General features: G+C 32.8%; 1 protein-coding gene across 19 annotated transcripts in view; it reads left to right on the top strand.

Annotated features, from left to right (window-relative positions):
- BAZ2B (bromodomain adjacent to zinc finger domain 2B) overlaps positions 1 to 14,820 on the top strand; it is a 356,824-nt gene that overhangs the window by 181,707 nt on the left and 160,297 nt on the right. The window contains exon 4 of one of the 19 annotated variants that reach the window (XM_055120584.1): positions 8,825 to 8,884. The exons of 17 other annotated variants lie outside the window; for them this stretch is intronic. The gene's annotated coding sequence lies outside the window, so the exon portion shown is untranslated. Of the gene's footprint in view, positions 1 to 8,824; positions 8,885 to 10,790; positions 11,098 to 14,820 lie in introns of those variants that run through there. One more of the 19 variants, XM_055120585.1, reaches the window with a different exon arrangement.

Genomic DNA, 14,820 nt, shown 5'->3' with positions numbered 1-14,820 from the left:
TTACTGTGCTGATTAGTGCTAGTTGAGCCTTTTGTGTTATTGTTTAGGCTCACTGAGCATGGTGATCTTCTCTGCAACTTCCCAGTCAGATTTGCTGTGATCCTATTGGGCTGATAGTACTATGAAAATTTGAGGTGTTGTGTGGTCTAGGAACTACAGATCTGGAACAGTTCTGTGGCTGAGCAGTTTGATGAGATTTTGTTGTGGAGCTTCGCCATTTCTAAGTTGGGATGTTGGATATGGCTGTGGACTGCTTGCTTTCAGGAAGAAAGGAGAATCTGTCTGCCACCATTCAGAGAAGGTGACCCCCACCCCTACCCCACAAAGTTCTCAGCCCAGACCAGTATACCTGGGAAGATGCTGTGGTATCGTGTTCTTTTGGAGATGTGACACTGAACCGTTTTATCTGTTGGCAAGATGGAGGGTGTTGGAAACATTTAAATTCTTATAAACCAATGTTAACTTAATACAAAATAAACCTTTTTAAGGTAGTTCGAGAGAGAGATCTTTGTGGTGATGGAATAGTTCTGTATCTTGATTGCAAGTATTGGTTACATGAATCTAGACATGATAAAATGTCATGAGCTATACATACACATTCTAGCTATATTTCCAGTTTTGGATTATGCTCTGTAGTATTGTAAGGTATGATCATTTGTGGAAACTGAATGATGAGTACATGTACATGGGACCTTACTGTTCTCTTTAATTATGTAGTCATTGTAGGACCCATCGAAATAGTATAGCAGGTATAGCTCTAGACTTGCCCACCTCAGAGCCAGAGTGAGTCCTCTCTACTGTCCCCGGAGCACCTCCAGGAGTGAACCCTGAGTGCAGAACCAAGAGTAACCCTTGTGCATTACCCAGTGTGTCCCATACCTCTCCAAATAAACTCCCCCAAATGTAGTAATTTCAAAACTAAACGTTTAAATTTTTTCCCTATTAGAATAAAACTGTTCCACCCCATGCCCCTATATTTATTGTAGCATTACTAACAATAGAAACAACCTAATTATTCCTTGAAATATAAATATGTAAATACAATGCGAGTGACATTTATCTGTAGATGTTTGAGTGCATGTGTAGGTGGAAACAGATATTCTGCCACAAACATTGTAAATCCTGGCCTTTGTGTCAATATGTTTGAACTTTTGGGCCAGGGCCACAGCTAATGCTTAGGGGCTATTCCCAACTCTTTGCTTAGGTGTTACTATCTAATTGTGCTCAGATGACCTTGCAGTGCCCACATCAAATCTGAGTTGGTTTGGCGAAGCCAGCCAAGGACTGACCTATCTCTTGGTATGCTTATGTGAAATGAATCAGTGAAAGAAAACTATAAAAACCTGTATGCTATCATTTACATTTTTTTTAAGAACTTAGAAATTCAGAGAACAGATTGGTAGTTTTTGGAGGTAAAGGATGGGAGAAAATGATTAAATAGCATTAATTTCCAGAATAAAATAAGTAAATGCTGATAAAAAGAGACAAGTTTTAAAAAAGTGTTTATATCCTTTAAAAACTGCTTTTGTCTGTTGTTGTCTTTGTGGGTACCACACTTGATTGTGCTAAAAGTATTAATGGTGCAGTGGATTAAATTCAGTGTCTCACAGTTGCAAGAAGTATTTTTGCATTCTTAAATGATCAAGTTCTACCACATGAAACATATATCTTACCCAAGACCATACTTTAAATTTTTATTTTTTTCTATGTGTTCCAGGGACTAGCTTGATTTTGTCATTCATAAAATATATCTGTTATGGGGCTAGGGCAGGGATTAAGGCATGCAGCCAACCCATGTTTGATACCCAACACTGCATATGGTGCCCAGCACTCACCAAGCCTTGAATTACAATGGATGTGGATTTGTGGGCAGGATCTGGGAGTACTCAGCAATCAGTCCTGGTGGAGCTCAGGGGATTATATGGAGTGCAGGAAATCAAACCGAAGGTAAACAGCATGCAAGGCAAGTGTGTGTGTGCCTTAACTACTTGTACTATTTCTCTGATCAACAACAACTTTTTTTAAAAAAGATATATCAATCTTGGATAGTTTATCCAATCTCAAATAAAATGACAAGTAGAAATATAGCAGGTCCTTGTTACTTTGTTCACCATCTTTTGATTACAGTGTTGCTGAGAAAAATAACAAGACCATTGGTGAATGACAGTTTGTATCATTGTTTTGCTTAAAGTAAGAGTTTTTAAGAATGGACTGGATAATGTTAAGTGAGAACTTACTGTACAACAAACTCTTTACTTGTTCTTAGTGGTTGTTTGCATATTAAATATATTCATTTTTATATCTTTCTTATTTAGTTTAATGCCATATATTATTTGTATAAAAATAATTATTAAGGGCTGAAGATACAGTATAGTGGACAGGCACTTGCTTTGCACGTGGCCAACTTGAGGTCTATCCGCAAACACCACATATGATCCAGTAGCACCACCAGGAGTGATTCTACATGCAGAGCCAGGAGTAAACCCTGGTATGGCCCAGGAGCAAACAAAAAAAGTTATCAATTTTTAAGTATTTCTAGTATTATATTACATAAATAATACTGAAATTACTCCTTTTTCTATATGATTGCCATGTATGAAGATTTTTATGGGTTACATATCTAGAAGGGGATAATTGTGATAGAAACTGCATATAGCTAAACTTTTACAATGAATTGCATAATCTCACTCTCCAGTACTTTTACCATTTTATAATACCAGTGTATTAGAGATTTCTACATTTTGCCAGCCTTTAGGATTTCCTTAATTTTTGCTTCCCCCTCATAGAATATGCAGTGAAATAAGATAGAGTTTACTTGTGCAATTTAGTTTTTAAAAGTTCTTGTTCTGATTTGAACAGTTAAAACATTTTTATTTATTTTTCATACTTATTGTATTTACATTCATCTTCATATTCCTAACTTCTTTCACAACCTTAGTTCAGACCCTTACCTCTTTGCTCAAATTATTATAAGAGACCAAAATTTGCAGTAGTCTTGGGAAATCTCTTCCTGCTCCTGTCCATTGTACTTGAAACTGCTATGTTTGAGAGCCAGCAATGTGACTCAGCGGTACAGTGCTTGCTTGCCTTGCATGTGTAAGGCCCTGGGTTCAATCCCTGACATTGCAATAAAGTATCACATCAATATTTTTAATGCATGTTTACCATTGTTTGCAGAGTTAAATTTAAACCCTTAATGTGGTATTCAAGATTGTCTCCTAAAACTACCTTTTCAGTCATTTATCCCACTTTTTTTTTTTTACTGCATATCTCCTTTATACTAGCCAGATTACATTAAATTCATTGATTTTTAGTCTTCTATTTGTGCATTTATATATTGGTGTATTTGTACTTGAATTTTTTAGATACTGCTGCTGTAAAATAAACAACTCATGAAGCTCCTATTTGAACACACCCAATACTTTTAAGTTTCTAGGCCTCAGCATGTTTTCCTTCTACTTTGCCCTTTTCCCCTTAGTGCTTCATGTAGCCTCCTTTACTTTCAAAATCTTGTATCTTTTTGAAGACTGGTTTAAAAGGTCACTTTTTCATGGAACTTCTTCTGAGATCTCCAATTAAGTTTGCTCTATGGCACTAAATGTGTTTAATGTATTTTGTCTTATTGTTCCGAACAGATAACTAAAGTACTTTGTCCATTTCATTTGTGTTGCTGTTTTATCACTTACTGTATCTTGTATGTGGAGGGAAACTATTATAATTTAATTTATAATATTTAATTAAATCCAAATTTAATGTATTGGAACTATTTGGGGAAAGACTGACTTGCATTAGTAAAAATAATATTTAAATTATATAATTTAATCTAGTTTGCTTAAAACACTTGAGAATAAATTTCACTATGGTGAACTTTTGCAAATTTTCTCTGGTCACTAGAGAGATAGGACAGTAGGCAAGGTGCTTGCCTTAAATGTGACCACCCAGATTCAATCCCTGGTGCCCCATATGGCACCCGGAGCCCTCCAGAAGTGATCCCTGGGCACAAACCAGGAGTAAGCCCTGAGCTCAGCTGCTGTGACCCCAAAACAAAACGAATTTTGCTGAGATGAATTGTAAAATTGTGATTAGTGTAACAGGTTTTTTTTGTTTGTTTGTTTTTACACTCTCGGGGGTTCTCAAAGTGTACTTTGAGGAATCCTGCAAGTTCATTTCGTCAAGATGCCTTGCCTGCTTCTAGTTGCTTCTTCCCCTACCCTCTAGAGCTATTCCTCACTTGTTTTTCACTATGCGTGGCTTCATCTCAAGGTTTTATTTAAAGGGGAAAAAACTCTTTTACCAAGATAATTTAAAATAATTACGGATTACAAATACTTCAATTTTATCAGTATGTTTAATATTTTCCAAGATCTTTCATGAGATATTTCCCTCTTGTCCATTGTATGACCACAAATGTCAAAGAAAGTAGTTCTTATAAATATGAGACTTAAGATATTTACAGAAATGTTAAGTAATGGGCATTCGATAGGACAAAAATGTTCTTTTCTGGATAATTCTGAACTTTAACAAATGTTTTTGAGATATTGTTAAAATAACATGTCAGAGGAATTACTTTGTAGATTGTTAGAATAAGGAATTTTCTAGATTATGGCTTCTTAAATTTTAATGTGTATCAGATGTGACTGCATTTCTAATTAGCAGTTTAATTGTTGCTAATAATTGGATCACTTTGGAGTAACAAGGAGCTAGATAACCTTCCCAAGCTTATTGTATTTTAGAGTTAACATCCTTTACTTAAGTGAAGATAAATTTTTGGTCTTGCCATAGACATTTGTTTAAAACTTTTTTTCAGAGTGTTTTCTTATTTGCCATTGTTATAGAAATGGAGCGATAGCACAGCAGGTAGGGTGTTTACCTTGCATGTGGCCAACCCAGGTTCAATTCCTCTGTCCCTCTCGGAGAGCCCAGCAAGGTACCGAGAGTATCCTGCCCGCACGGCAGAGCCTGGCAAGCTTCCCATGGCGTATTCAATACCCCAAAAACAGTAACCAGAAGTCTCACAATGGAGACATTACTGGTGCCCGCTCGAGCAAATTGATGAACAATGGGACAACAGTGCTACAGTGCTACAGTGCAGTTTTGATTCTGGGAAAGAACTTTGTGTGTAGATTAATGATTTTTCTGTTTTTGTGATTTTTGCTTAATATTATCCTTCAACATTTAAAAAATAACAGGATTACTAGATTGTCAGGACAACATTAAAATAGTTTACCCAAGAATGGTTTCTGATATACTTTTTTAAATTTTTTAAATTTATCTTAAAATTTATTTATTTATTTAGAACATTACAAAGCCGTTCATGATTGAATTTCAGTCATACAGTATTCCAACACCCATCCCGCTACCAGTGTACATTTCCCAGCACCAGTGTTCCCAGGTTCCCTCCCATTATCCCCCACCCCCTTGCCTTGGCAGGTACTTCTCTCTTGCTCTCGCTCTCGCTCTCACTCGCTCTGTCCACCTCTCTCTCTCTCTCTCTCTCTCTCTCTCTCTCTCTGGGCATTATGGTTTGCAATATTGATACTGAAAGGTTATAGAGAATATCTCTTACCTACTTTTACCCCTCAGATCTTGTCCAGAGTGATCATTCCCAGCTATTATTGTCATATCAGTCTCTTCTCTATCTTACCTACCCTCAGCCCCACACATACTTGTGGTTAGTTCCAACCATTGACCAGACCTCCTAATCCCTGCCTGATACACTTTTCAACAGAAGTATCATGCTTTTTGACTTTTGTTATTTTACAGGATATTATTTGAAGTTACTGTAAAAATCAAAGTGAGAAACTTGGTTTTATTCAACCAAGGCTGTTTTAGTTGGGATAACTGCTGCTTTAAAAAACAAAGATGATCATTAACATGAATTGTGGAATTAGAAATCATAGCAGGTTAAATTATTAGTTTGTTTTATCCATAGCAAATATGAATTGAACACCTAATTTGTGTAAATGAATGATCAGTAGTACTGATAGTCATTTTGTCCAAGAGCTATATGTAAAATTAATTCTGAGGGGCAACAGTGTTTATCTTCCAAGCATATAATATATGGCCAGAGAGAGGGCCCAGAGGCCTAAACATGTTTTATATGCAGGAGACTTAAATCCCAGTCATCAGCACTTCATGATTTCCTGAGTGTTGCTGGTAGTGACCCCTTCTTACTCTGACTCCTAACAGTTAAGAGTTACCACTGAACATCAGCTGGTTTGGCATAATGCCCCCATAATATATAACAACAAACACTTTCATAAACTTTTGAATTTTTATAGAAAATGATAATAGATAAATCATAAATCTCCAAGAAAAAATTTCAGAATTATTTGGGACAGAAAATGGTAATTAACTTTGTAGCTCCAAAATAATAGAGTTTTTTTTTTAATTTCCTGAAAAACAATTTTCAGTCTGTTAGTTATTGTATCAGCTCTATTTTATTTCATGCAATAATTGTGAGTAGTAGGAATTGTTGGAGGAAATGTATTTCTGATCCCATACTACACCACCAAAACCAAACCAAAGCAAAACAATAGATTATTATTGCCAATTTGATTTAAAATATATTATTTTTCATATTAAAGAAGTACTAAATGTTTTCATATGGAACTTTTGTCAAATGTTGATCAAAGTTGATTATAGCCATAAGCCCAGAACAATTTTTAATAGAATTAAAACTCTCTTTTCTTCTGGCAGCATCTATTGATTTTTTTTTTCTTTCCAAAGGTACATTAATAGTGCTGATAGAAGCAGAACAATTGGAATTTGCATTAAAAATAAATGTGATGAATAAAAAAACAGTACACTATAATTCTTTAGTCTTGATTTTGCTTTATCAAAGTTCCAAAATTTAAAGGACAAAAATACTGACAAGGTCAATAAAAAAAAAAAACGAAAGAAAAAACAAACGATGCAAAAAGAAAATGACACTGAGGTCTTGCTTTAATACATATGTATTCCAGGTTGATGGTTGATTTCATTAGCAAATCTCATTGTTATGCAATGTCGGTTCTTCTGCAGCAAAATGAATATTGTATTCTCACAGGCTTTGTGTGTATCTATTATGTTGCAATAAATGAAAAATATACATTTGTAGCTTTCTGTGGTTTATGCTTTCTATTATGTTTTCGTAGAAAAATGAAAAAAATGGAATCATTTTCTTTTGTAAAATTTACTCTAAAGCTTTTCAGTTCATAGGTATGTTTCCTGCTTTAGTTACCTCACCTAAATAATTATAAGGTGGTTAATGTAACCCTTTAAATCATTTCATAACTTTTTAAGTGAACAAAATATATACTCCTGATTGATTTAAGCAGATACTTAATCTGTGCTCCTTAAACTTACCTTCTAAAATTTTTCAATGTTGGGCTGATATTTTTATTGTCAAAAATGTTATAAAAATCTAAATACTGTTACTTTGTTCAGTAGCAAAAAATATTATATTGAGAAAAGGAATAGGCTGCATGATCTTTGGTATATGCCTATGAGTTCAAATATTGATCAAACTATTGGATGCAGTTATTTAACATTAGTCATTTGGAGGGCTAAAAATAATTCATTATATATGTTTGGTGTTTGATAATGTTCTTAAAAGTTTACATATAAAGTCTTCACATATAAAATTTTTGTGACAATTTGAAAGTAGGAAAGCCCATGGTTTGATTTAATTTGGGTTTCTTGTACACCACATAGAAATTTATATAGTATGATTGGATGTATAGTAAATATAGTAATATAGTAAGTATACAGGTAATACAGTAAAAATTGATTTTCTGTCTCAGTGAATGCAATTGTAATATATTGGTTGTATCAGGCAAACACTAGCTATTATAAATGTGTGCAGTAGTTATTAATGTATTATTCCACATTAATTTGTACTTATGTTTTCATTTCATTATTTGCAATGGGTATTGTAAAACAAGGAATTTCAAAATCTAGAAAGGAGGTCCCTAAAACACTTAGTAATATAGAGCTAAATCATGTACAGAGGTGTTTATTGACTCAAATAGGCTCTGAGAGAGAAGCACCTTGAATGTGATCATATCTAGACTAATAATGGAATGGGAAAGCAATAAGGAAAAAAGCATAGAATGAAAGGAAACAGAACATAAACTCGACATACCAACCCAACTGTATTGTGACTTGCTGCTGCTTATTTACCTTGATTGAAAATCAGATTTGTATTTTTGTTAAATTTTAGTAGTGTTAAATCTTGATATGATATATTGATGCTACCATTATGGATTTTTTTCCTTACATAATAGGAGATAGGAAATTTTTTATGTTAATTTTGCTGCCCCCTACCACCTTTTAGAGACTACTGTTCTTCCCCACCACCAACAGATGTCTGTATCTTAACTTTCACTGGCTCTAGCACCACAGTTATTGTTTATTTGATAATTTTACTTATCTGTTAGAAGCTGAAGTTATGAAATTATAAATTTGGAATATGAAAGTGGATATTGCAAATTTAATAAAAGAGCATTGTAATTGTTACTTTGTTTAAAGCCCAGATTAGATAAATTGCAGACTTCCTAGCAAGATGATTGATTTCTCTGAGCAACCTTTTATTATGTTATGACCCAAACATGATCTGAGAAAATGTTAAAAGAAACTTTGATGTGAAAGTTGTTTTTTAATATCTATCAAGATGCTATTGGGAAAAATCATGAATTGGACAGTATTGTATTATCAAAAAGTAGAGGCAAAACTTCTTTCAATTCTAAGTATTAGTAATCCTTTAATACTTGTGTTTGTAAATTAGCTTTTGAATACAAATTTTGTAATTTGATCTTATTTTTTGTTTTGCTTTGATTGCTAGGAATCTCAGAGCTAAATCACATACATCTTAGAATTGTACAAAAGCAGAACCTTACGACAGGTGTGTATGTTTCAAAGTTACTCTTCATCCTTTATGCCTCTTCTTCATATTCCCTTCCTACTAATTAAGTTATATTTTGAAGACATTCTGTTCTACTATATATATTTCTGAAAGCCACCTTAATTGTTTCGAAATAAGATGGGAAATAAACAACCAATTGTAAGCCTATTTATTGCGTTCATAAAGCAAGCAAATAAAAGAAGCAACCTTTCTTTATTCTCATTCCCCCTATCTCCTCCCCCTCTTATATTTTGTGTGTATTTAAGTCATGGATGACTAATCTCTGCTTTGGTTTCTTAGACTTGCCAGGGGCAGGGGAATCCTTTTTGAAGCTTTGTGTCTATACATAGTTACCATACCTTAATACCTGCATTTGCTGATCAAAGTACCTTGAATGAAACAAAACGTCTATTATTTTCTGTGCCTCTATATTTTTGTTCATTTATGCTGTAAATTTGCCCTTTTGTGGCCAACTAAGGTAGGCATGGATGTTTAACTGAAATAATTTTCTTTGTAAAAAAATCTGGTGTGTGAGTTAAATAATGAAATATGTCTTGAATTTTAGCAGGAACCAATGTGCTACATTTTCTCCAAAGAAAATAAGGACTCTTTTTCTTCCAGAGTATTTGAAATATTTGATTTGTCCAGAAATTTTGCCTGAACTATTTAAGTCTGAACATTTGCTAAATTTCTTGTCACAACTTTTACTGAGCAATGATAAGTGACTTGAGCAAAACATTGTTAAACACTGAATATGTACTCCTTTGAAATAATTTCACATTAAGTGTTGTAATGAGAACTAGTCTGAGACTGCACTCATGGACAGACCTATACTGGAATAGTCTATTTTTGCTTATTTTATCTTCTACTTAGGTAACAATATTTTATTTTGCAAATGAAATACAGACTTGTTTTAAGTAATATAATTTTAATGTCTTGATATACTATAGCATTGTAAAAGGAAGCATGAGCTTTTGTGTTATAATAACAGCATATTGTATCCAGAATAGAACATAGAAGCATGGTTTTAGCATATTAAGAATTTGAATATTAATGTTATTTTTAAAGATTAAAAAATCAAATTAAAGTGGTGGATTATTATATTGACTGTGGGTTTTTTGTTTGTTTTATATCAGTTCTCATTATGTACACTGGAAGTTTCAAAGTGAAAAACCCGTAATTTAGGACAAAACTAGGAACAAAGAAACTTAGTTTTCAAGCTAATAATATATATTTTTAATGATCACAAGGCAAATATTTTTAGTTGTTTTCTTTTTGAAAATGTGAATTTTAAATGGTATAGAAAATATCTTGAAGCTTTGAAAATTTTTTGCTTCTTAATATAATTATTTTTTCTGACACTTAAAAAAGTATAGTCTCTGTAGGAACTTAGCATAATAAAAGTGCTTTAGTTAAACATTTTTATTTTCATCATAAATATAACTTAAAATCATACCTACTTTGATGAAGCAGCCCAAACTGGAAAACTTTCCCTTCATTTTTCAAGTTTTTGAACAATTTCTTCTCTTAAAACCTTGTTAGTTTTGCCTTGTGTTTGCAATTTACTTACCAGAAGAAAATTTTTAAGCCTGCTTAAAGAGATTCATTTTTCAAGCATTTCTCATTATAAGCTGTGAGTCTATATGCGTGTCACGAATGAATCTTCCTTTAAAAAAAGAAGAAGAAACACAGGATTCCTTATTGTCTGTTTTGACGTTAATAAAATTTAGGAGGCAAAAAAGATTACTTGAGAGTTCAGCCTTACCTGGCTAGATCTTGTCACGTGAGCATTCACGTTTACCGGTGATCTAAGTGCTCCACCTGCCTTTCAGTTTGTTTACCAGGAAATCAAGATGTGTAAACTGCAGGAAGTACTATTTGACCCTCTCCGACAGTATCTCATTACAATAATTGCTAATCTCTGAATAAGACAGCCATGTTTTGTGAGTAACTGAGAGAGAGAGGTTGTGTGAGGTAGATTTTAGGTGTTTCAACAAATACAGCATTCTAAATGCTTGCTTGGATTATGTTTTCATGAAAGCTTTTGATAAAAGACAAATGGTTACCTTTGGGGTCAGCAAAGCTAGGACACAATAGTAGGTATTCTTTCATGCCTTTTAACTGAAAAATATCACGGCTTGTTGTTTTGGAGTGCTGTCACTGCTCTGAATCGAAAGGATAATGGCTACTTCCTGATTAAACCACTCTCCACAGTAAGCTGTTAATGTTCTACTGTCTTTTTCTCCTGTAAATGCAAAAGTATCTGATGTTTTCTTTACTTTGTCATGTTGTCTTTTAATTGATATATCTGTTACAAATGTATCTGCAGTTGAAGTTTACAATTAGAGTAGAAACTACTGTTTTAAGTTTGGAGGATTTTTTTAAATGAAAAGTATTTCTGTTTGATATCAGATCCAAGTATTTCCTGTACTTATAGTAGATTTTGGTTAAAAAAAAATTAAAAGAAGAGAGGTTGAAATGACCAATTAAGCTGTCACTTTCTTGGCAATTGAGACAAAAAAAATTTAATTATTTGAGTAATCATACTTTTTTCAGGAAATATTTAGATCAATTAATGTTATTTTTATTAAATATTTTTAGAAATCTGCTTATATTTTTTAAATGTTGATATGTGTTGTTAAAATTCTTATTCCAGCATTAGTTATGAGATCATTGTAATGTTAAAAATAATATTAAGTAGTAGGAATATAAGAAGGGAATAATGAGCTGCTTAGTTTTAATCCTAACGCTGACAGTCTCTCCATCTGTGGTCTTGGGGCAGCATTTAAACTGCTTACCTCAGTTGTCTACTGTTCATAGCAGCACTAAGTAAAATGTGTTTGCTTGTTTACTTCTTTATGGTAGTATGAACTATAGACAAAATGAATTTTCACAAATATTTTATGAAATGGAGAACTGACTGTGAGGGTTAAAAGGGAAATACTTAGGAGTCACATCAGATGAGAAATAACAAAAAATGTTCTATTATGCAGTAATAAAAAATAAGTTTAAAAATAAAAATAGCATTGACCTTTTAATTTGAACAGAACTGGTAGTTTTGCATGAGCCCTAGTATATCATTGCCAGAGGATTATACATACGGTGGGATACATGATGAAAATGAGAATTAGATAGCTGTGAAATGATTTTTTAGTCAGGAATATTTAAAAATTACTTGTTTTCCAAAATTCTTATTCCTGAAAATGAGATTACTCAGTGTAGAATGAAAGGTGTATATTTTTTACCATAGACCTGTACATATTCATTTAAAGAGTAATATGTTTAGTTTTGATATTTAATATCAGATATGCTGGCTACATGACAGAAAACATTAGAAAATTATTATACATTAAAACATTACTGACGGTTCTTATAGAACCAAACACAGCAATATTTAAATTTATCCTCAAATCTCTTCTAAAATAATTCTGTTATCTAAAGTGACTTAATTTAAATATAAATCATTGGCACATCCTAAGAAAATTCTGAAGATTATGTTTAATGAATATAGTAGCTTCATCATCTTATTGAAGTAGGACTTACTATCATGCTTCTTTTAATTTGCACTAAATAATATCAGTGTCACTTACAAATGTTTAATGTGTACAGACTACTGGATTATTAGCAGGAAAGGCCAAACTTCTCCTTTAACTTCTCAGAGTTCTTTTTGTCTGGGCATAAATATTTAATTGGTAGAAGCCACATAAACAGAAAAATATTTAATATAAGTGTTATTTATTTAATATGAATTTTTATTATATGGAATCATAGATAAGGAAATAAGCCCCAAAGGAATGGTGAAACCTACTTGTCTTAGGTTGAACAAAAAGACAATTTATAGAAAAGTGACTTGACTATGTGAGGAAAGCTAAAGAGCTGTTTTTGAGGAAGTCTTTTTGTATAGAATTCTCTGCCTCAACTTCTCTTTCTTTATGTTAAGAATGTTGCTTTTCTTCTGGCAGAAGAAGGATACATTTAATGCAGGAATTTTATTTCCTGTTTTTAAGAGAAAGGTCATAGTATTTTTCTTGTACTTTTTGTTTTCATTCATGTACCTTTAATGCAAAATAGTCAATAATGCTAGGTTGGCATATTTCTGGGTGACATGATATGAACTCTTTACTGTCACCATATTCTGTTTTTGACAATAATCACATGAGATTTGGGTACCACGATCGCTCCCATATTTTGCTGATTTTTGTTTTAAAATAGCAAAATAATTTGATGAATCTTCCCCCCACAGCCAATAAGAATGGTATGATAGACAGACTAGAAAAGGCTAACAGAACCCAGAACCACAACTTTAGTTTCAAATAGAATGCCCAAACTTTGTATTTTATGTCTTCATTTTCATATAGGTACTTAAACTTATTTGGTTTAGATTTTTTCAAATATAATGACTGTTTGCTAATCAGATACTCAAGTAAGTAAATTTTGGCAATGATAATGTGAAAAATGCATTCAGTTGTTCCAAGAAACTTCGAATTTAGTGGAAGGAGCAGATAAACTATACTGTTAAGTGAAAACTGATGTAATTGAGGTCAATACATGCTAGGTAATGTTAAAGGCAACACAAAGAATACCGTAATTCTTTGTTTGCATATTTAATTTGCATTTGGGGGTGGTTTCTAGGTATATGGAATTATCATAAGTAAAAATTTTAAAGGTCTCTTGTGGAGCATATTTATAGAGTACAGATAATCATTAAAATAAGCATAATGAATAAAGCATCTATAGTATGTTATCCGGTGACAGGTGTTTTATAGGAAAGAAAAACTAGAGTAAGCCAAAAAGTTTATGGTGATGATGGGGGTGCCACCAGAAGATGGGGAAAGATTCACAGAGGTGGTGATAATTTGAGCAGAGATCCAAAAGTTGACTACGTGGTTATCTTTGGGAAAACTTGAGACAGGAACCCACTGGATATGTTCAACTTTATAAACAGAGGCCAGTGTGATGAGAGCAGAGTGATGGAGAAGGGAAATGAAGAGGTTGTTGACAGGTAATGAGTGAGAGGATTCAATCATTTAGAGCTTCACAAGTCTCTCTAGGATCTTTCAGCAGCCATTTTGCTGGTTTTTTTAAGGAGGACTCTAGCTGTGCTAAGAATTAAGTGTAGGGAGGTAATGACTACAGGTTAGAAAGTTCTTAAAAAATAATCTGTGTTGGAAGGCAGTGACTTGGATAGGATGTTAGCATTAAGTTCTGATATTTTAACTATGTAAACAAAAACGTTTTTGATAGATAGGATGTAGGTGAATTAATGGAAAAGGCAAAATGAATTGAAGGATTTTGACTGAGTGACTAGAAAGATGGTTTTGCCATCAACTGTGATTGGGGTAAGATTTTCTGCTAGAATACATTTATGATTGGGGATATATACTTGGATGCCGTAGATTTTTCAACTGACTTTTTAGATATGCAAGTACAGATTGTAAAAATTTTCCAGAATAAATAGTATCTAAATTGGTACTGTAAAAGGAACTGATTTTTCTTTAAAATAAGAAGTTTATGATGAAATTTGAAAACATTCCTTATACACTGACATGTATTTTGTCACTAACTACTAACTACAGCATAACATTTATACATTTAAAAAGTAGTCAAGTTATTTCTCTTAGGGAGCAATTTATTTTGTATAAGTATTCAGAGTATTTTGTACATAGTCTATTCATGTCTCTGTCATAATGAAAGCCTCTACATAGATTTATTCTCACCACAGTATGTAAGGAAAATATCATTCCCATTTTGTATTTGGAGACTAAGTTTGAGGGAGTTTAAAACTGTCTTTAAAAATACAAAAGGTGTTTGGGCTGGATTCAAATCTTTAATGATTCATTGCTCATGCTTTTAACTTGCAAATTTTTAAAGTTTTATTAAAGATTACAAGGAGTTGTTGTTCTGATATTATTATTTAGATGACTGCCCTGGGATGT

The sequence above is a fragment of the Sorex araneus genome, chromosome X (assembly GCF_027595985.1).
Source record: "Sorex araneus isolate mSorAra2 chromosome X, mSorAra2.pri, whole genome shotgun sequence".
NCBI classification, from domain to species: Eukaryota; Metazoa; Chordata; class Mammalia; order Eulipotyphla; family Soricidae; genus Sorex; species Sorex araneus.
Note: the sequence above shows the minus strand (reverse complement) of the source record. Positions and strands in the feature narration are given on the sequence as shown.